This window comes from Manis javanica, chromosome 2 (assembly GCF_040802235.1).
Source record: "Manis javanica isolate MJ-LG chromosome 2, MJ_LKY, whole genome shotgun sequence".
NCBI classification, from domain to species: domain Eukaryota; kingdom Metazoa; phylum Chordata; class Mammalia; order Pholidota; family Manidae; genus Manis; species Manis javanica.
The window spans coordinates 157,842,605-157,866,091 of NC_133157.1; the positions used below are offsets into that span (position 1 = coordinate 157,842,605).

A 23,487-nucleotide genomic window follows, 5' to 3' on the forward strand; every position below is an offset into this window, starting at 1 on the left:
TACTAATTTATTTTCTATTTCTACAGATTTGTCTGTTCTGGACATGTCATATAAATGGAAGCATACAGTATACAGTCTTTTGTAACTGGCTACTCTGACTTAGCAAAATGTCCCAAAATCTGTACTACTTTCCTGTGGCTTCTATAACCAACAAACACAGAACCACAGAAATTTATTCTCCTAAAGTTCTCAGGACCAGAAGTTCAAAAGTAAGGTACCAGTAGGGATAAACTCCCTCCAAAGGCTCCAGGGGATGATTCATCCTTTTATCCTCCAGCTTCTGATGAGTCTAGGCATTCTGATGAGTCTAGGCATTCCTTGGCTGGGGCCACATCTCTCCAGTCTCTGCCACCATGGTCACATTGCCTGCCGCTCCTCTGTCTGTCCTCTGTCTGTCTCTTATTAGGATACTTGTCATTGGATTTAGGGCCCATTTGGATAATCCAGGATGATCTCATTTCAAGAACCTAACTTAATAGGCAAGACCTTTTCCCAAATAAAGTAACACTCACAGGTTCCAGGGATTAGTACATGGACATATCTGTATGGGGGTTCATTCAACCCCCTGCGGCCTGTCCTCCAACCCCTAAAGATTTACATAATTCCCACATGCAAATACATTCACCCCATCCCAACATCCAAAGCCTCCACTCATTACAGCAACAACTTTAAATTGGAAATCTCATCTAAATGTCATCAACTCAAATGTCCCAAATATTATCATTTGAATCATCTAAGTAAGATAATGGGTGTGGGCCATCCAGAGGGAAAATCTCCATCTGTGGGCCTATGAAGTGAGGAAATCGAAAAACAATAGTAGGACAGGCACAGGATAATAGTTATGAACATTCCCATTCCAAAAAGGAGAAAATGAAAGAAATAAAAGGGCCATTCATCCTCAGCAAATCTGTAATCCATCAGGGTAAATTCCACCAGGTTTCAAGGCCTGAAGGTAATCCTCTGTGTCTCACAGCTGCACAGACCTCAGGACCACGGCTTCCCTGGCCACCACCTCTGAGCCGATGACCCTGCTCTCTGGGCCAAAAGCTTTGTTCCTGTAGTCATTCTTCCTGTTTCTTTAAGGTAAGACATGTTTACAGCTGAGATGCTCTATTAGCCCATTTTCTGCCTGTAGGATTTTGTAAGTCCAAAAGACTTCTTTCACTTAGTCCAGCATCTGCTCCTTTGAGTCCAAGCTGGCAGTGTTCCTGCTGATATAACATTCTCCAAACCTTGTGATTCACCGGTGTGTGTCACAGAACACCACACGATGAAACAAGAGGGAACGCCATGGATCCTGGATAACCCCACCTCTATTCATGACTTCATAGAGGTGGTTGATTCAATCCATGAACAGATATTTAATCTTTTTTTATTAATGTATCATTGATATACAATGTTATGAATAAGTCACATGAGCAACACTGTGGTTACTACGTTCATCCATATTATTAAGTCCCACACACACACCCCCCATTGCAGTCACTGTCCATCAGTGTAGTAAGATGTTATAGAGTCACTTCTTGTCTTCTCCATGCTATACTGCCTTCCCCATGACCCACCTACATTATGTGTGCTAATCATAATTCCATCCCCTTCTCCCTGCATCCCTACCCACGCTCCCCAAACCCTTCCCTTTGGTAACAGCTAGCCCCTTCTTGGAGTCTATGAGTCTCCTGTGTTTTGTTCCTTCAGTTTTGCTTTATTGTTACACTCCACAAATGGGTGAAATCATTTGATACTTGTCTTTCTCTGCCTAGCTTATTTCACTGAGTGTAATTCTCTCTAGCTCCACTCATGTTGTTGTAAATGGTAGGATTTGTTTCCTTCTTGTGGCTGAATAATATTCCACTGTGTATATGTACCACCTCTTCTTTATCCATTCATGTACCGATGGACACTTAGGTTGCTTCCTTATCTTGGCTACTGTAAATAGTGCTGCGATAAACATAGGGGTGCATATGTCTTTTTGAATCAGGGATCTTGTTTTCTTTGGGTAAAGTGCTAGGAGTAGAATTCCTGGGTCAAATGGTATTTCTATTTTTAATTGTTTGAGGAACTTCTGTATTGCTTTCCACAATGGTTGGACTAATTTACATTCCCACCAACAGTGTACGAGGGTCCCCCTTTCTCCACATCCTCACCAGCATTTGTTGTTCCTTGTCTTTTGGATGGTGGCCATCCTAACTGGTATGTGGTTTAAATTTACCCTAAGAATGCAGCAGCACAGTTTGAAAAAGACCTATGCACCCCTAAGTTCATTGCAGCACTATTTACAATAGCCAAGAAATGGAAGCAACCTAAGTGTTCATCAGTAGATGAATGGATAAAGAAGACGCGGTACATATACACAATGGAATATTATTCAGCCATAAGAAGAAAACAAATTTTACCATTTGCAACAACATGGATGGAGCTAGAGGGTATTATGCTCAGTAAAATAAACCAGGCAGAAAAAGACAAGTATCAAATGATTTCACTCATATGTGGAGTCTAGGAACAAAGAAAAAAACTGAAGGAACAAAACAGCAACAGACTCACAGAACCCAAGAATGGACTAACAGTTACCAAAAGGAAAGGGACTGGGGAGGATGGGTGGGAAGGGAGGGATAAGGGGGGAAAAAGGGGCATCACGATTAGCAGACATAATGTAGGGGGGGGGTGGTACGGGGAAGACTGTACAACACAGAGAAGACAAGTAGTGATTCTATAGCATCTTAGTACCTGGATGGATAGTGACTGCAAAGGGGTATGTGATGGGGACTTGATAATGGGGAGAGTCTAGTAACCATAATGTCGCTCATGTAATTGCAGATTAATGATACCAAAAGAAAAAAAAGAAAAAAAAAAAGAAATGGAGCAGAGGTGGTATGTGAGGAAGGCATGGGTGATAATTTTCCAAAATAATATAATACACCAATATAAAAAACAGCCCAATGTAGTCCAAGAAGATAAATAAAAACAACAAATTCACAACTAAATATATTAGAACAAAACACTAGACCAAAGACAAAAAAAATCTTTAAATCATCCGAGAGCAAAGACAAATTAATTTCAAAAGATTTAGTCTGACAGCTATCTTCTCAACAGCAATAAGGGAAACCAGAAGGCAATTAAATGGTATCAGTATTCTAGAAAAAAATCACTGCCAATGTGGCTCTCTATACAGACCATAAGTAGCCTTAGGAAAGAGGACAATAAAGACTGTTTCAGACAAATGAAAGCAGAATTTTCCACCAACAAATTTTTAGTGAAAAATTTCACTAAAGGAAATTTTCAAAGTTGTACTTTCAGGTGTGAATAATGTGATGTGAGAGAGAAGGAAAGAAGAGCAAGGACATGGTGAATGCATGTGCCTGTTGATGGTGAAGGGGAAAAAAAATTACTGAGATTATTTTATATCCTTGATCTGGGTGAGGGTTACATGAGTGTATACACATGTCAAAATTCATCAAACTGCACAAAAAGATTCATACATTTTATTGTATGGACCTTAATCTTTTAAAAAAGAGAAGAAACATATGTGCCTATTAAAACAATTAGTAACTGTATACAATGATCAGCAAGTATGCATCTATCTGTGAACTACATGATACCTCCCTCAGATGCCACAGTCCTTGGCCCAAAGAAGCTGTATACCCAAAACAGATGGCTATCTTTTAAAGGCCTAGAAAAAAAATGAGACTTGCTGATTATGGAATGAAGACTCCCTTCAATCTCACCAACTGCAAGAAATTCAATAAAAGCACAAAAGCAGAAAAGAAAGGGCCCCCAGTGGAAATACAAGAGTTGTGAAGGTCCACATCTGAAGTTGTAAATTAAAAGACAGGGCATAAACACAGAAAGAGAAGGAAAAGAGATGGATGGGCTACGAGTCTCCGACAACTCCAGGAGGGGACTTGGAGCTCTAAACATCATTGCAGTTGTTGGCCAAGATCTGACAAGTCCAAAGGATGGTATAACCTGAGGAAATAAGGGCTTTAATACTATCTTATTTATGTAGCTGTAAAACTGAATATAGGAACCTCATTTAAAATGGGGTTAGGAAGTCAGAAAGGGGAGCTCCCATGCCCTACCTCTCATCCTCAATTGCACACCTGAACAGGAAGAGACATGCCTTGATTCCCAACAGGGAATTGCTCCTTGCCCAGCAACAGCTCAGCCAGTAAGAAAATACCCCAACTCACCACCTGAACTCTCTCTTTCCTTCAAAAATTGTGACCATCCTGAACTCTCTCTTTCCTTCAAAAATTGTGACCATCCTGAACTCTCTCTTTCCTTCAAAGTAGCCCCTCCCTCATTTTCTCTATAAAGTAACATTCATCTCTTCTTATCTCAGGACTTAGCTATAGTTTGCCAAAGATTGCATGTCCCAAATTGCAGTTCCTCTGCTATTCTAAAATAAACCCATTTTGCTTATGAAATAACTGGCTGTTTTATTTTTAAAGTCAACATAGCTAAGGAAGTGGGGTCGAGGGGGAATCTACCTAGTGTCACTTCGCTAGCTTAAAACTCAAATCCCAGCTTTTATATGTAAAGTAAGACTAATCCTATTACCTGCCTCATAACAGAAGAGATTTAGTAGCAGTTTACCATGAATTTTTACATGGCAGGCTCTGTGTAGATGTCCATGGAGCATTAGTTCATTTAACTGAATAAGTAGTGGCAACATGGGGCAGAACTGAGACAAATTCCAGTCCTGGAATCTCTCCACAATACCAATTGGAACAAATGTGCACAATGTTGCACACACATTTGCCATTGGCTTCTTCATTAACAAAATGAATCCATGAGTTTTATATAAATAAACATATTTTATGCTATATAAGTATACTTGAAGACAAAACAGGTAAAATAAAAACATTTCAAATAAACTATTATTTAGTTTATTAGCTTAACTTCAGAAGGAACTCTCTTTCAGCTTAATTTCCAAGCTTCTATTTAATTAAATGTGCTGCATTCCTGCTGTCTGTGTGAAGGTTTTTGCATAAAATTTCAATTGCTAAGGCAGTGCGTAAGGCCCTCTTTTATGAGGACTTTTCCTCCTTGGATCATAACAACACACTCTGCAGCCTATGACAGTGAACCCTAGAGTTACTTCAACTAGCGTATTACTTTTGCTATTCTCTGGTTTATAGATATGTCATGTGACATAACAATTTGAAGTCATATTTAATTCTTTTCCTAGAATTCACTATACACAGAGCATATCATTTCCTAGGTTCTTACCTGCCTTCTTGAAACTTGGGAAAGCTCTAAGCTTAGCCACAGTGATGATTTAAAAAGTTGAAAAAAATGTTCAGGGACAGTTAAAAGGACTAAGATTATTTAGATTGAAGTAGAAATAATTAAAGCAATTTCCAACAGTATGAACTATTCTTTCCCTGGGGCTCCTGATGAGCTGTTTTCTCAAAATGGTCACACTTGTAATTCTCAGACTTTGGGCAAAAAATTTTCCCCAGTTTTATCGAGGAATAATTAACATACATCACTGTATAGGAGTTTGAGGTATACAGCATAATGGCTTGATTTACATATATTATTAATGATTATGGCAATAGGTCCAGCTAACATCCATCATCTCATATAGATATAATAGATATAATAAAAAGAGAGGAAGGGAGAGGAAAAAGAAGAAAATTTTCCCCTTCTGCTGAGAACTCTCTTTAACTTTTCTATATACCATTAGCAGTATTACCTACAGTCACCATGTTGTACATTATACCCCTAGTAATTACTTACCTTCTAACTGGAGATTTGTACCTTTTGACCATCTTCCTCTTATTCTCCCTACCCCCACCATCCATCTTTTTTTAGATTCCACATATAAGTAAGATCATACAGTATTTGTCTTTCTCTGACTTATTTCACTTAGCATAATGCTTTCAAAGTCCATCCATGTTGTGGCAAATGGCAGTTTCCTCTTTTTTGATGGCTGAATAATATTCCATTGTATAAATAGACCACAACTTTTTTATACATTCATCCATCAATAGACACTTAGGTTGTTTCCATGTCTTGGCTATTACAAATAATGCTGCTGTAAATATGGGGATGCAGATGTATTTTCTATTTAGTGTTTTCATTTCCTTTGGATGTATTCCCAAAAGTGGAATTGTGAGATCATATGGTAGTTCTATTTTAATTTTTTGAGGATCTTCCATACTGCCTTACATAGTGGCTGTACTAATTCACATTCCCACCAACAATGCTTAAGGGTTCCATTTTCTCCATATCCACACCAGCATTTGTTACCTCTTGTCTTTTTTATGGTAACCATTCAGGTGTGAGGTAATATCTCATTGTGGTTTCAATTTGCATTTCCCTAATAACTACTGATGAGCATCTTTTTATGTACCTGTTGGCCTGTTATATATCTTCTTTGAAAAAAATATTTAGATCCTTTGCCCATTTTTAATTTTTTTTTTGCTATTAAATTGTATGATTTCTTTATGTATTTTGGATATTAACCCCTTATTAGATATATGGCTTGAAAATATTTTTTCCCATTGGTTGTCTTTTCATTTTTTTGGTGGTTACTTTTGTTGTATAGACTTTTCGTTTGATGTAGTCTCATTTGTTTTTTGTTTTGTTGCTTATAAGCAATTTTTTTTTTCTAGTACCAGACTTTTGGGCAGATTTTAAAGCATGCCATAGTTGGAAATCCAGGCAGACTCTGGTGGTTGTCTATATTCACAAGTACGCCTGTGCCTTCTTAGCTAACAGAAGCATGATTTTATTCAGGTAGCACATGGCCATTTGCTCAAGAGGATGATATCGCCTTTGACTCTAACCTACTGAATTAACCAACCCCACCATCATATTGGACTTATCTGTATTTGAGAGGATATCTTTTTCTTATCAAGTCAGTTGAGGCAGGATTACTTGTTAATATCCCAAAATACACACCCAATTCAAAAGCAGAGCCATGAGCAACTCCTATAACCTAACCCATCACTATGTATTGTCAAGTCTTCTTTGCAAATCACCTTGTTAGCTATCCTGTTCCCTACACATCTCACTGCCAATCCCGACTCCTATAACATTTCACCTCCAGATTACTCACTAATGAAACTTCTCAGTCCATCTCCAGCCTTCAGTCTCATTGGTTTAGTATTTCTCAAACATGATGGCCTCCTATGGCAAACATTTGAAGGTTCCCAATTTAACCTAATGACTGTTGGCTAAATTCTTCTTCTAGTTCGAAAGCCTTATCTTAAAATTTTTGGTTAATTGTTAACATGGTGAACTAGACCAAAGTCATTTCAGGCAGACTGAGGCCCTCCCAAGCAGCACACATATCACATTAGCCAGATGCCACCGCTGGACATGGCCTGAGCACAGCTGGCCAGCCCCAGGGTAGCCATTTCCAGAGGTCAGACACTGTGGGCACTTTGCCCTGGAAGTGGAAACTCAACCTTTCTCACAATATTTCAGCCGCTGTTCACAGTTTGTTTCTCTCTTAAGTTTCTTCACCTTTTAAACTTCTTGATCCTATTTTGTCTTTTATTTCTTTTAACTTTTTTTCTCTTTTGAGGACTTTTTAAACTTTCTTTTCTTAATTTGGACACTTTAAAAAAACTATTTTCATTCTCAACTTCCTAACTTTATTTTTAACATATTTTATATTCTCACTTTCATACTTACCTTTTTATTTCAGTAGTTGTAGCTTTTCACATCTTTTATTTTAAGTCTTTTCTTTCACCTCTCATTTTCAAAATGACTTACTCCTTCTCCTGTTTAAACTTTTAGCTTTTAAGTGTATTCTTTTTTCAATTTTTTCTTTGATGATCTTCATTTTAATTCCTTCAGCCTTTTTACCTTTCCATATTTTACTGTTTCCCCCTTGTCTTCCTTTCCTAATATAATTTTCTTACTTATACTTGGTTTTTCTTATGACTACCCAGAAATGTGACTAGATAAAGTCCACAGCACAAATAGGAGAGGCTGGAGGTCTTGCACTCTACCACCACAAGTTCCCACATGTCTGTACACCAGTCCACCATGTATTTCCATGTTGACCCACCTCCCTTCTTAGCCAGCCCTGAGATGGTTTTCTTATAAGACCACCTGACCACCACTTCTCCTTTCTTTGCCCATTGAAAAAATCATGATAAAGCTGGGGTGCCTGGCACACACACACATACACACTACTGGGCACTAGGTGGTCATCCCAAATAAAGATTTACAAACAGGTAGTTTGCCCAATTGGCAACCAGCTCACCTAAAATATCAGGACCAAGGAGAAAGGAAGGTTGGTCTCCCCCCCTATCATGAGAAGTCTCTAAGCACTGGGAAGTGTCTGAAGCCAGACTGTCTCCTACCTGTCTTACCAGAATTGGATTGGACACTACTCTAGGGACATTCACCTCCTGAGGGATTCACCCATTCATTCACCCTTCCGACACATTTTCTTTTTCATACTCAATGTTATTTTATCAGCATAACATACCTTTTTATATTTATGCATATCTTTGTATACTGAACAATATGTTTGTTATATATTAAAGTTTTTTGTTTTTTGTTTTGGTATCATGAATCTACAATTACATGAAGAACATTATGTTTACTAGGCTCCCCCTTCACCAAGTCCCCCCAACATAACCCTTCACAGTCACTGTCCATCAGCATAGTAAGATGCTGTAAAATCACTACTTGTCTTCTCTGTGCTATAGAGCCTGCCCCGTACTCCCCCCCCCACATTATACATGCTAATTGTAATACCCCCTTTCTTTTACCCATCCTTATCCCTCCCTTCCTACCCATCCTCCCCAGTCCCTTTCCCTTTGGTAACTATTAGTCCGTTTATGGGTTCTGTGATTCTGCTGCTACTTTGTTCCTTCAGTTTTTCTTTGCTCTTATACTCCACATATGAGTGAAATCATTTGGTACTTGTCTTTCTCCACCTGGCTTATTTCACTGAGCATAATACCCTCTAGCTCTATCCATGTTGTTGCAAATGGTGGGATTTGTTTTCTTCTTATGGTTGAATAATATCCCATTGTGTCCTTCTGACACATTTTGTTGAGGATCTTTTATATTCCACGCACTAGGGAATACAGAACTGAAGAAGACAGATGTGGGCTCTGCTCTTCTGGCACCTATATTTTAGCAGAGGAAGAGAAACAATAAGCAAATACATGAACAAAACAAGTGCTTTGAAGATAGAAAACAAGACACTGTGCCATTCAAGGGGATTTTAAGAAAGGTGTTAAAATAGGTTCTCTGAGAAGATGACATTTGAGTTAAGACATGAGTATAACAATGAAACCAAGCATTTGAATATCTAAAAAGGGCAGAAGATAACAGCAAAGCTGCTGCAAAGAACCTAAAAGTGGGAATAAGCTTGGCTTGCTGGAAGAACAAAAAGATGAGTGGTAGGGCTTAGCAGAGAGCAGAGAAGGGTGGAAATAGGCTCAGTCCACCCAAAAGCCATAAGAACAAGACCATCAGCATGATGAAGTACTGTTCTACCAGATCACCTCTTGGGCTCCTTGTAAGACCCTATAAGAAGGAGCTCTCTCCACAGAGCTGAACCTGCCCCATTTTATACAGCCTGACATTAGACTGTCACACAGAACCAGGGAGCAACCACTGAGTCAGTGGTCTATCAGAAGAATCAGATCCTCAGGCCTCCCCCAACTTCCCAGAGTAGCCTACAAATCCTTCTGTGACTGAGTTACCCACAAGCACTCTTCCAGTGCAGGTAACCTGGCTACCAACACTTGTAAATCCCAGTTCTTTTCTAACACTGATAAGGGGTGGGCTTCATTACCAGATCAGGTAACCTGATCTGGGAGTAACTACACCCTAACAGGGAACAGAGGCTTCTGTCTGTCCTGAGCTACATATTAATGCTACTGACTGCACGTTTTTATGTTTGATCGACTCTGTATAATGTTGTTCTCAGTGACCAAGGTTCACAACAGCAGTTAAAACCCTGCAGACAATAATGCCAATGTCAGCCTTCTAATATTATTCAATTTTAATATTATATGCCTATAAAACTCAAATTCAAAACCAGTTTTCTCCAATATTCCAGGTTTTATTTCTCCAAACATATTAATAGCTCTGAGAAAAGAAAAAAAATTCTCCTTGAAACTTGGTAACATCCTACAGTTTAGGAATCATCCAGCATCTTTAAAAGGCCAACTCAGGGATTTATCTTTCAAGCATCCTAAATGGCCAAATCTAAGGGTAATGTCAGTTTGTGCTCATTTGTGGAATTAATAATCCTACATGAACAAGAATCTCTAAATAATTAATAATATTCTCAAACCATGCTCCCAAACACTCTGGGGCCCCACAGGGACACAGGACATTTAAAATTTTCGAGAGACACCTGACATTTGTCAGACACCATGCAAACTGCTAACTTGGAGTAGTTCACAGTTCCAACACCAGACAGCTACATTCCTTTCAATGACGTCATACCTTTGCAAAGCTAGGTTTTGGAAGTTGCCTTGATAAAAAGCAAGCACCACAAAAAAAATTAGTGTGGAACAGGAAATAAAGGTGGCAGTGTCCAATCTGACTCCAAGGTTTAAGAAGTCATGAAGGGCCCAACTGACACACAGTTTATTAGTAGGTGGTTATTTAAGAATAAAACAAAAACAAAATATTTTCTTGCAATTTATGTGTGAATTTGTTTTTCAAATGGCTGCTAAATACTATTGCTTATACCTAACTACTTAGTAAAGAACCTGGGACTTGAAGGGCACTTTGAACTGAGGTTTTGGTACCTCTATCCTCTGACTTTGCTCTTAAAATGAAATGTCTTTACGTGGCATGTGTTTTATTTTACAATGTTGATGTTGTTAGTATTCCTAAGACATCATCTGTGTGTGCAAATTTTGCTACATAAATAGGTACAAAACTTCTTAAGCAGTTTAAGAGGTTTTTAGACTTCAACCTGATTGACTGTTATAGACTAAATGTTTATGTCTCCACTAATATTCATATGGGGAAGTCCCAACCCCTGATATATTTGAGGTTGGGAATTTGGGGAGGTAATGAAGCTTAAATGAGGGTGGGATTAGTGCTCTTATAAGAAGAGGAAGAGACCCTAGAGAATTTGCTCTCCCCTTCTCCACCTCCCCATCTCCGCCTGTGAGAACACAGCAAGAAGGCAGATGTGTACAAGCCGGGAAGCAGGGCCTCACCAGAAACCAAACCCCTCTGGACCTTGATCTCAGACTTTTTAGCCTCCACAACTGAGGAAATAAATGTCTGCCGTTCAAGTCACCCAGTGCATGCTGTTTTTGTTACAGCAGCCTGTGTTGAGTAAAACAATGACATTCTGGGGGAACAGAAATATTTACACAGTGGGTCACTCTGAGACGGAGGCTGCTTGCAAATCAAAGGGATCCCTTTAACCAAACCAAGTTAACACTCCCTTTACTCTGATGAAAAGAGAACAGAGGGGAAATTGAGCAAATCTGACTGGAACTTGCCAGATGCCATCAAAGGAGTGATAGAAGTTGCAGGGCATCAGAGATGGGCAATGCCATTCCTAGCTCCACTGGCAGGGGCCAGACCTGTTTTGTTCATTGCCATGTTCCAGGGTGGAGCACATTGTCCAACACATGGTACAGGCCCAGGAGTACATGTTACATGCATGCATCAATGAATTACTCTAGCTGGGAGGTCAGGGAGGTTTAAGAAGCATACTTCAGTGAGTACATTTTAAATAGAAGATAATGTCATGATTAGACATTATATGAAAGCTCTTTTGTGATTCATTCCCATGGGTATGCATTTCTGATAACAGTTGACTACATTCATAATGATGTGTTTCAAAGGTGTGGCCTGTGACCACCTGTAATGGAATCATTGTGACTTCCTGGTCCCCTTCATGACCTCCAAAATCAGAAGCAGGCCGAGTCACCAGAGTTTGAGAACTGCTGACTTAACGGGCCCAGTTTCTAGAGTTTAAGTTCTGTTTGGAGAATTTAAGTATGTCACCAGGATTTATGTAAGCTCTGTGTTCTTAGTTCATACAAATCATTAATAAATTCATGTGTTCTGGCAGAGCTTTATAAATACCTGGAAAATCTTTTTAAAGTTAACTCTTCTTTTTATTACCAATGAAATGTGTACTCATAATGGAAAATCTGGAAAATACAGAGAAGCAACAAGAAGGAAAAAATAATCAGAGATGACCACTGTTAACTTTTTGGAATATAAAAGTGTTCTTAAGTAATTATATGCAAATATAAAATTTCATTCCTGTAAAATTAGAACCATGTTATATTTGTTATTTTTTCACAAGTCAATATATCTTGAACATTTTCCTGTATCAGTAAATATTCTTCCATAGCATTATTTTAATGGCCCCATTGCATTCTTTTATATAATAACCATAAATGTATTTTATCCCAGAGGCTCTCAACCTTAGCTGCATATTCTAATTACTTGCTCAGAATAATTATGAATTTTGGAGTGGGTCCAGGCATCAGTACTTTTTTTTTTTTTTTTGAAAGGGCATCTCTCATATTTATTGATCAAATGGTTGTTAACAACAATAAAATTCTGTATAGGGAGGTCAATGCTCAATGCACAATCATTAATCCATCTCAAGCCTAATTCTCATCAGTCTCCAATCTTCTGAAGCATAACGAACAAGTTCTTACATGGTGAACGAATTCTTACATAGTGAATAAGTTCTTAAATGGTGAACAGTACAAGGGCATTCATCACAGAAACTTTCGGTTTTGATCACGCATTATGAACTATAAACAATCAGGTCAAATATGAATATTCATTTGATTTTTATACTTGATTTATATGTGGATCCCACATTTCTCTCTTTATTATTATTATTATTTTTATTTTTAATAAAATGCTGTAGTGGTAGGTAGATGCAAGATAAAGGTAGAAAACATAGTTTAGTGTTGTAAGAGAGCAATTGTAGATGATCATGTGTGTGCCTGTAGACTATGTGCTAATCCGAGCTAGACAAGGGCAATAAAACATCCACGGATGCAGAAGCTTTCTCTCAACACGGGGTGGGGGGGGTGAGGTTCTAAGCTTCACCACTGTTGTTCCCCAATTTCTCACCTGATGGCCGCCCTGTGACCAGGCATCAGTACTTTTTAAGTTCCCTAAATTATTCTAATGTAAAGGAAGGCTTAAAAACCAGTGACTTAACCAATGATTGATTAAACATTTGGAATTCTTCCAATTTTATGCTTCCACATCAATTAACATCTTTGTAGTTAAACCCTGTTACATCCATAACTATTTCCTCTAAACACCCAGAAATATTTAACGTCTGGTGACAGCAGACCTGAGGCCTGTTATTGTTCTGGACCTAAATTTCTAAATCTTTCCACTTTTCTATGTATTTGAAAATGTTCTCAATAAAATGTTGAGGAAACAAACACTGAGGAGGTTCTTATCAATGTTTCCAAAAAATACATTAAAAAATGGCAAATGTTACCCTCTTGGTAATTAATTGAACCCCCAATTCTCTACAACAGATTTTTCTTTAATAGCAAACATGGTCTTGATACTGCACTTGATTTATAGAATTATCATCTCTATACTGTACAAAAACACAAAGTAACAGCAAATTCTTCAGGAGCAGGGTGGTTTTTACAACTTTGAAGCATTCACCAGAGAAAATGCTCTCAACACAGGAAAATTCATTAGTAGTGGGCCACAGCTTCCTGGACTGTGTAGATTAAAAAACCTTATCATCAAGGAACTTGCAACTCCAGGTCAGGAGACAGAGTGTCCACAGTGGACTAAATTCACAAACCATACACAGACAGTAGCATGCACGCAGAACAAAGTGTACTCAGTGGCTATAGAGTAAAGGAAGTCCCAGAGTGAGGAAAGTTTTCCCAGAAGTTCATCTGGGGCTGTCACTGCACCTTCCCAAGCCTTTCTCCTTCCATCACCTAAACAAGTAGCCACCAAAACCAGCAATTAACACTGGAGACTAAGAAATTCCAAGTCATCACTAACAAACAAGAAAACAAGAGTTCAAGATTAACCTTAGGCAAAGTGAAATTCAAGTCACAAGGTTTAAGACACTTTATATTGACAAAATGTATCATCCATACAGAGAACAGAATCATCCTACACCTGTAAGAACCTAACTATGTAGCATCCAAATATAAAAAGCAAAACTGGTAGAAACACAAGTTAAGATACCACCTTCACACACAACTCTTAGGAAGCCCTCTGTGGCCCCTACAAGGAAATACTTTTTCTCAACCTATACTTCTGACTTTGTTTATTGTTAAGTATGAATATCTAAACTAGGAGGACCCTACCTTCTATATGTAGAATTTTTTATGTCCAATATGTATAAGACTTAGGAAACAGCATTCTTGGAGGACTGTCTTAATGGACCATATTTTTGTCAGTATGTAATATGGGTTAAATAACTATCAAGTTGGATACCATTAATTTAACAATGCTATTTGTGTTTTGACATGATGGAGATGCACAGTGAACCCTAGCAGTACTCTCTTAGCAGATTCAAATAAGAAAGGAAGGACTCAACTAATATTTGACAAGGGAGCCAAGAATACTCAGTGGAGAAAGACAGTCTCCATAAAAAGAAAGGAAATCCTGCCATTCACAATAACCTGGATGGAGTTGGAGGCTATTATGTTCAGTGAAATAAGCCAGACAAAGACAAATACCATATGATTTCACTTATTTGTGGAATATAAGAACAAAGTAAAACAGAAGGAACAAAACAGCAGGAGATTCATAGACACCAAGAAATGCAGTGGTTACCAAAGGGGAGGGTTGGGGCAGGTATGAGAGGTGGGGAGGGGGATAAAAAGACACAATAATTTGCAATCAGAATATAAGTTGATCACAGGGACTGTTGAACCAATGTGATGTACATTTGAAACCAAAAAAAAAAACAAAACAAAAATAAAATCAGTTTTGTTTGAAAAAAAGAAAATGGTATGGAGGTTCCTCAAAATATTGAAAATAGAACTACCATCTGATCCAGCAATCCTGCTTCTAGGTATTTATCTAAAGAAAAAAAAACACACTAACTTGAAAAGATATCTGCTTCCATATGTACATTGCAGTATTATTTACAACAGCCAAGACATGGAAACACCTGTGTTCATTGACTGATGAATGGATGAATATAATATGATATATATGTATATATATTCAGGGCTATTATTCAGCCATAAAAATGAAAGATATTATGACATTTATGACAACATGGATGGACCTTGAGATAAAATAAGTCAGACAGAGAAAGACAAATCCTGTATCATCTCACTTATATGTGGAATCCAAAAGATAAGACAAAACAAAGCCAAACTCATAGAAAAGATCAGATCTGTGGCTATCAGAGGTAGGAAAGGAGGCTGAAGTAATTGAATGAAGGGGTCAAGAGGTACAAACTTCCATTTATAATATAAATAAGTACTGGGCATGTAATGTACTACATGGTGACTATAATTAACACAGTTTTGTGGTATATTTGAAAATTATTAAGAGACTAGATCCTAAGCATTCTCATTACAAAGAAAAAGACACTTATTGTATCTTTGGGAGGTAATGGATGTTTGGCAATCATTTCACAATATATGTAAGTCAGGCCAGTATGCCAGTATGCTGTACACCTTATACAGTACTATGTGTCAATTAGAACACAATAAAACTAGAAAAAAATAATTATTTACATACCAAAAAATAAATAAAATGAAGAGGAAGGAAGAAGGAGAAGAAGTCAGGAAGGAAAAAAGGATGAAAAGAAATATACCTTCACCAAGTAGCCAGTACTGGCTAGGTGCTTTCCAAACACTGGTTCTAAATTGCCTGCCTGGAAAGTCAGAAATAGTCTCCCTGACATTACCACAAGCAAGGTCAGATTTTTTTTTTTAAGCCCTAAAGCTTTGAACTTCAATTAATTCGTCCTCTAAATTCAGGTTTCTCTTAAACAAATGATGTTAATGCCCAGGAGAGTTGTAAGATCAAGATCTGAGTGTGCATTTAAATGCCTCAGTTCCAAAATAGATGTCCAGTATCTAGCCTTCAAATACACTTAAAGGGAGATGTGTTTTCTCTAACTTCTCTTTCCTTTCTGTGGGATTGGAGAATAGAACAGATACCAAACCTCCCCTGAATGCCTGTGGTGTGGTGCACAGAGCAGCATTCTTAGGAACCTGCATTGCCCTCCTTGTTTGTTCATATACTATGCATTTGGAGAATTAAAGGAGCTAGAAATATTTGCTCTTTGAAAAGGGTGCATATGACTGGTATCTTCAAATGTTTGAAAGACTGAGATGCTGAAAAGAGATTAGCTCTACTCTGTGTGCTGGCAAAGGGCAGGCCTGGGATATGGGAATCCATCGGTCATGACCTCCTCCACATGGGAAGGCCACTGGCTGAAATGATGTGTGCCCCCACAGGATGTATTCACGCAGAAGCTAGAAGAACACGTATCAGGGTTGCTGTAACTGGGATTTCTGCCTAAAGATGAACTAGACCAGTGGTTCCCACATATCAGTCTGACCATGACAAAGTTTCTATTGATCTTAAACAAAATGATTTTTTTAAAAGTCATGATTTTTTCTTAGACCTCACTTTATTGAACTTTAAGGATTATTCTACATTATGAGATCACACAAAATTAACCCTTCCTATTTTTTCACTGTTAGCTTCTCCACTCTTCCATGAAATAGCTATCATAGTTGATGACAATAGTTTTTGGTTTCTGTTTTCTGACTTAGATGGCAAAAGTAAAAAAAAAAAAGAAATCACTATGCTGATTATTTCCCCAATCTTTCTTCTATGTTAATGGTTCATAGAATTCAAAAGTCAGGGACTACGGGACTAGATAAAACTCAAAGGTCATGCAGTTGTTTAAACCAAAACTTTGGGTAGGGTCATCTGAAAACCTTGAGTCTTCCCCTTCCCTCAACACCCACATCCAACTATTAGCATGCCACATTGACTCTATGTCCACAACATGTCCCCAAAGTGTCCCTCCTCCCCTGTAAGATGCCCCTGGCCCAAGTTCCCATCATCTTTCTCACAGGCCCACCAATGGGTTCCTAACTGGTTTCCCTGGTTCTACTTTTTGCCCATCACTTTAATTCATTCTCCACTCAACAACCAGAGCAATTAAAGATATCAGTTAATGTGATACATACATGCAATGGAATATTACTCAGCCATAATAAGAATGAGATCTTGCCATTTGTAGCATGGATGGACCTAGGGAGTATTATGCTAAGTTAAATAAGTCAGGTAAAGAAAGACAAATGTCACATAATTTCACTTTTATGTGGAATCTAAGAAAAAAAACAAACAAAGAAACAAGACAAATAGACTTGTAAACACAGAGGACAGACTAGTGGTTGCCATAGGGGATGGGGCTTTGGGGGACAGGCAAAACAGGTGAAGGGGATAAACAGGCACAAACTTCTAATTGTAAAATAAATTAGTTACAGTAATAAAAGTACAGCATAGGGAATATACTCAAGCATATTGTAATATCTTTGTATGTTGACAAATGGTAACTACATATCCTGGTGAGCATTCAGTAATGTGTTTAACTGTAGAATCATTATGATGTACCCCTGAAACCAAAATAACATTGCATAATCAACTGTATTTCAATAAAAAATAAAAATGTCAGGTCATGATCACCCCCTTAAAGCCCTCAAAAGGCTTTACATTCCACCTAGAATAAAATCCAAATCCCTCCCTGTGAGAGAAGGCCCTCCAAGACCTTGCCCTCCCTCTCTGCTCAGCCTCAATTTATCTTTTCATCAATACAGTCATTCAGTCCTTCCAACAAGCCAATGTGGTGTGTGCTTTAGGACTTGGCACTTGTTACTTGTGGTCTGCACATGCAGTCCCCACATCTTCCAGGGCTCCTTCCTCCTCATCACCACTCAGGCCTCATATGTCACCTCCTTTAAAAAGCCTTCCAAGATCACCCAATCTAGAGTGAACCTTTTCCCACCCAGGGCCTCTTTAGGAATATGCCTGTGTTGTTTTCTTATGACCCATATTTATACTTTAAGTTGTCTTGTTGAGCTGTTCAGATGGTTACTGCCTGTCTTCCACTCTAGCAGGAAAGCACCCTGAGGGCAGCAGCTCTGTCTGCTTACTCATTTCTCTATTCCTTGCTGAGAGAACAGCGCATGGTAGTTGAATGAATGAATGAAAAACTTCCAAGTCTAAGATTCCAGGACCCATTTTCCCTTCCAAAATATCTTTCTATGAACAAATACACTTAACACATTAATTACTGAAGAAAAAAAAGCAATGTAATCTCTAGCTCTGATCCAAATCAAAATATAATTTGTAGTAATACTGTTGCTGGTTTTTTTGTTTCGTTTTTCAAAGGGAGATAGGAATCAGGGTAGCTTTTCCCTCTTAAGAAGTGGAAGCAATGCTCAAACAGAAGCAAAACATAAAAGAGAGGTTCTCAGAAATGCTCATGTCTCAGGATGCACTTGGGGATGGACTGAGAAATGAAAGTAATAATTACAATGCTTACTGCAATAGCTAGCACCAGATCATTCAGCACAAGGCACTCATCTGAGCAAGTCTGTTAACTTGCTTAATCCTCACCACAGCCTTCAAGAAATATACTATTATTCTTCTTCATGTCATCTCCAGAAAAGAACAACCAAGGCTCTGACACTGTTTCTCCCACTTACTTTCATTGGTTGATTCAACACTTGTTCAGATTTTCTTTTTCTCTTTTCAGCTTCTCTCAGCATGATTTAGAAAGTGGAGAAAGGGGAAATCTGTATTTATTTCTCATGCAAAGATTAATTCCAGTAACACATATAATCTGTCATGTCCTATAATTTTCCATAATGGGACGTGAATTTTTAACTTTGGTGAGACAATTATGCAAATAAGCATAGCCAAAAAGAATGCACACATAGGCTCAAGAGCAACAGGTACATGGAACCATGATTTCGCTTACGTTTTCTGTTATGGCAGCGATCTGCTGGAAAGCACCTCTTCGACGTGCAGAGGTCAGGGTTTTGTCAGGGAGAGCCACACAGCTGCTCCCGATTCAGCTCCAAGAGCTGACTCTACTGCCAGAGGCCGAGAGCTTCCTTCAATTGATTCTCTCCCACCCCTATTTGTTAACATACGTCCATCCACAAGACAGAAGAAAAACACTCCCCTTGGAACTGTGCCTCTCCACTCAGACACATGGCCCTTACAGTCCCGCCTGGATAACACTTTATGTGGCAGGGGCAGCAATATGGCTGGCTAGCACCTTTACATTCAGAGCCCTTCTGTCATATGTCAATATGCAAAAGAAAAGATATTCACAGATTACATGGCTCATTTTGTGGGAGTGACATCTGAAACAAGATGAGAAGGGAGTGGGGATTTCCAGGAGGTGATAAAGAGGTATTTCCCCATTTACCTAAGTAACATTAGGAGAATCTCATCCAAAAAATAAAAAGCTCTGGGCCTTGGACAGTTTCACATGGAAGGCCACACTACTGAGTGGAGGGTGCTGGTGCACAGGGGCAGAGGCCAGCCACCTCTTGGTCTCTGAGCCCAGACTGAATTTCCAAGTTTACGCCCTAGGTTTCAGATCAATTTCTAAATGGCCAGATTTAAGGTATTGGCATTTAGAGCCAAGAAACACATTCCTTTTATAGAACACATTTGTGTTCCAGAAAGACACTGTGCACATCAGCTTCAAATTACTGACTGGCTTTGTTTCTCAGGAATTCAACATGCCATTTTTAAGCTGATCTCTAACTTTTTAAAGACAAGCTGTACATTTACTTTAAAGAGTAAATGGTTGGTGGTAATGGTTGCAGAGCGATATAAATGGACTTAGTGGCATCAAACTACAGACACTTTTAAATGGTCAAATGGTCAGTCTAAGGATATACATCTTTTACCACAATCTGTTAAAATTTTTACTTGGACAAAAAAGTAAATGAAGACATATTTGAAACTTTCATCTTTAACAATAAAGTAAGGAGACATAATAACACTGACAAAAATAATTTTATGTAAGCATGTTTCAATATTAAATGGAAAAACAGCAAACAAGGAAGAGTTAATAAAACAAAGGTGAAACATTTTGTTTTCAGGCATAATGTTCAAATGTGAACACAACTTTTCATTAGCACAAAACAGAGGCTTTTATAATAAAGATTGAGCTCACAGTATTAAATAGATCAAAGGTCTAGGATTTTAAATCAAAAATCAACTCTCTTAAAATTCTGATTATTTTAATTGTCTAAAATTATTAGGAATACTGTGCTTCCAGAGAAGGGAAATAGTGACTCTATGGCATCTTACTATACTGTTGGGCAGTGACTGCAATGGGGCATGGGGGGGACATGATAATGTTGGTTAATGTAGTAACCACATGGTTTTTTCATGTGAAATCTTCTTAAGAGTGTATATAAAAAGAAGAAATATTGTGCTTCAATTAAATTCTGAATCATTTTTACAAAGATCCCTTTAAAAGCCAGTTTTGTGTGGCACCATCAATGGAACAGTCCAGAAATTCTTAGCCTAGAAATTCTTCCAGGAATTTAGTATACAGAAAAGGTGGACTTTCAGCTAAACAAGGAAAAGATAGTATAATTTATAATGGATAAATAATTTTGTGACAATTCAGTAGCCATCTGAAAAATAAAACCAAAAAAAAGAGATCCCTACCTTATTTACACACCAAAATAAATTCTAAATGAATCAGATTTCAGTGTAAACACACACAAAAAAGTATGAGAAGAAAACATGGAAAAAAATTTTATATAATTTCAGGGTTGGACAAGCTGTAGTAGGATATGACTTCCAAAGGTCATGAAAGAATATAGCAATGAAAAACATATATGGTAATGAAATAAAAGGAAATAACAAAATATTAGGAAAATATTTGCAACAAACATCACAGGCAATAAACTAACAATTAATTAATATATAAGAATGGCTAAAATCAGTAAAAAAAAAACAACAAAGAAAAATAAATAAGAGGGTAAATAATTCACACAAAGGAAATACAAAGTTATTTTATGGATATCAAAACAATTTTACTTTTAATAAGAAAAATGAGCATTAAAACTACAATGAGATATCATGATCACTTTCATATTAGCAAATACCAAAAATCTGATGACATGCTAATGCGTATTCTCTTTGGCCTAGCAATTCATCCTATAATTATGCTACCAACAAATATTGTTTGTACAAGAATTTTCACAGGGCACAACAAAATGTCTGGCTAAAGAACTGTTTAGATAAAGAGACAAGTATGTAGTGAAACAAATTAGTCTTGCTATACATAACATACCTAATAATGCAAAAAGCAAGGTGCAGAACAGCTTGTATATGCTTTTTGTGCCTGTGTGTAACTTTTAAAGGAATACACACACACACAACACCCCCCCCCACGCACACACAGGCTGAAACATGCTGCAGAATGCTCTGAAATGGTACACAAGAAACGGTGGTTGCTTTTGTGAGCAGGAAATGAATAGCTAGTGAAATAAGAGGAAAACTTCCTTTTTAACATAACCTCAGGATATTTTGAATTTTGTACCATCATCATCACTCAGATGAAAAAAAATTTTAAGGGAAAAGGCAATCAATATAAATGTCTTACCTACCAATGCTGATTAGCTTAACTCCGGATTTAAATGGTTGAATTGACATTTTCAGAGAAGAAACTGAAGCACAACCCCACATCCTTGACAATATAGGATAAAAGTAATGAAAACTCAGGTTTCATTAGGAGGAGTCACAAAAAAAAACTTTTTAAAGAGCAAAGGCAAATGAGTAAAATTAGGCTCTTCTTTTGTCAGTTATCTCAAATACTCCAAGATTTCAGATGGTCTTTGCAGCAGGAGGACAGAACACTAATAATCCATATTTAAGAAATGAAAACTTCTAAAAGCTTTTTGAGATAGAGATGGGTTTTCTGTAAATGTAAAACACAGCTCTCAAGTTCTCCTCCCCAGCAACCCCTGGGCTGTCACCCCAATATTTGTAGGTACGAGCTTCATTCTAATCCCAGGCATGCAGTTACCAATAATCAGAATTCATCTGGATTGTCAGGCAGTATGGCAAGTAGCTAACAACCCTTCCAATTTGAACGTTAATGATATGAGCTTTTATTGTTTACAGGAAACGCTCTAACCAAAGTGCCATAGAGCGGGAGCCCCTAGCTCTGTGTCATCTCCAAGAAAAGCAAAGGACACCCAGGCCATCTCCCAAAAGGCGGCAAAACCACACACTCCTGGACAGGCCTGGGACCCCTGCACCTCTCACCTGCATGGAATTGTGAAGCAGGCATGAAAGAGATGGGAAGACTTTTGTCTTTGAAAGAACAACAGAGACACTTGACATGGCCCAGACTCAAAGAGAAAAAATATCTGAGAAAATAAGTATAATTCTCCAGAACACTTTCAGGAGATCAGCCTAATGTAATTATTGACAACTCACTGCTGTTAAGTCTATTTAGATTACTTTTTATTGGCACACATTAGAATTGGTATACACACTTGGAAATAAAGCAATAAATTGGTTACCAGACCTTTCCCCAGCCTACCTTGCCATCTAATCTCTGATTCCTCCCCCTGCATGAACACTTCATGTTCCCACCTCCCCGCCCCTGCTTACCCCATTCCATCTCACAAGATACTCCCTTTCCAGTCTACCTAGGGCAATGCTTTCTACCCTTGAGGTACATTTCAAATCCCAGTCCCTTCCCAAACCTCCTCTGAGTACACAAGTACCATTGAGATATCTCTGAATCCTAATACATTTAATGTTTTATATTAAATATATACATGCACACACATACATACACACACACACATATATATACAGCACTTTAGAAGGCAATTAGAGGGGGGAAAAAGGCAATTAGACATAACAATTAACCATAACAGACAATTGAGCATAACAGGACCAGGGGCTCTGGGGCCCTGGGATGGAATCCCCACCCCGTCTCTTACTGTGTGACCTCTAGGAAGTCACTTAACCTATCTAAGCCATCATTATAAGACCCAAGATTAAGAACTACTATTCATCAGTTCACTTTGTTCAAGCATTTGCTAAGAGTCAGTTATGGGCCAGGCGCTGAGAGTAAGACGAACAGGATCCCACCTCCACAAGAATCTAATGTGCAAATGGGATCAGTGACATCTAGGTACAAAGTAGAGTCTAAATCACAAAATAACTCACAAATACCCAACAAATAATTCCAATGGAAGAAGACGTCAGTGGATGATTTTCCAGAACATTTTTGTGATGATCTAGCATATGGTAAATATGTGAATATAATGGTTTACATTAAATTTCTGGTGATATAAGCATACATCATACATCTCTAATTTTTTTAAATTTCTATTTCTTTAAGGCAAATAACTTATTTTTAACATAAACATATCCCCTTGACTAAGTACCATATAGTGCTTTTATATAAATAATATATAGCTATTTATATATGGGTGTTATGTATAAATTAATCTTTCTTCAAAGCCTAAG

The 23,487-nt window shown here is 37.9% G+C and overlaps 1 long non-coding RNA gene across 1 annotated transcript in view; it reads left to right on the forward strand.

Moving 5' to 3' along the window:
• LOC140845335 (uncharacterized) overlaps nt 1–22,549 on the forward strand; it is a 33,705-nt gene extending 11,156 nt beyond the window's left edge. The window contains exons 2-3 of the long non-coding RNA XR_012124116.1: nt 974–1,083; nt 22,123–22,549. This is a non-coding gene — a long non-coding RNA (uncharacterized lncRNA). The remainder of the gene's footprint in view (nt 1–973; nt 1,084–22,122) is intronic.
• The last annotated feature ends 938 nt before the right edge of the window (nt 22,550–23,487 follow it).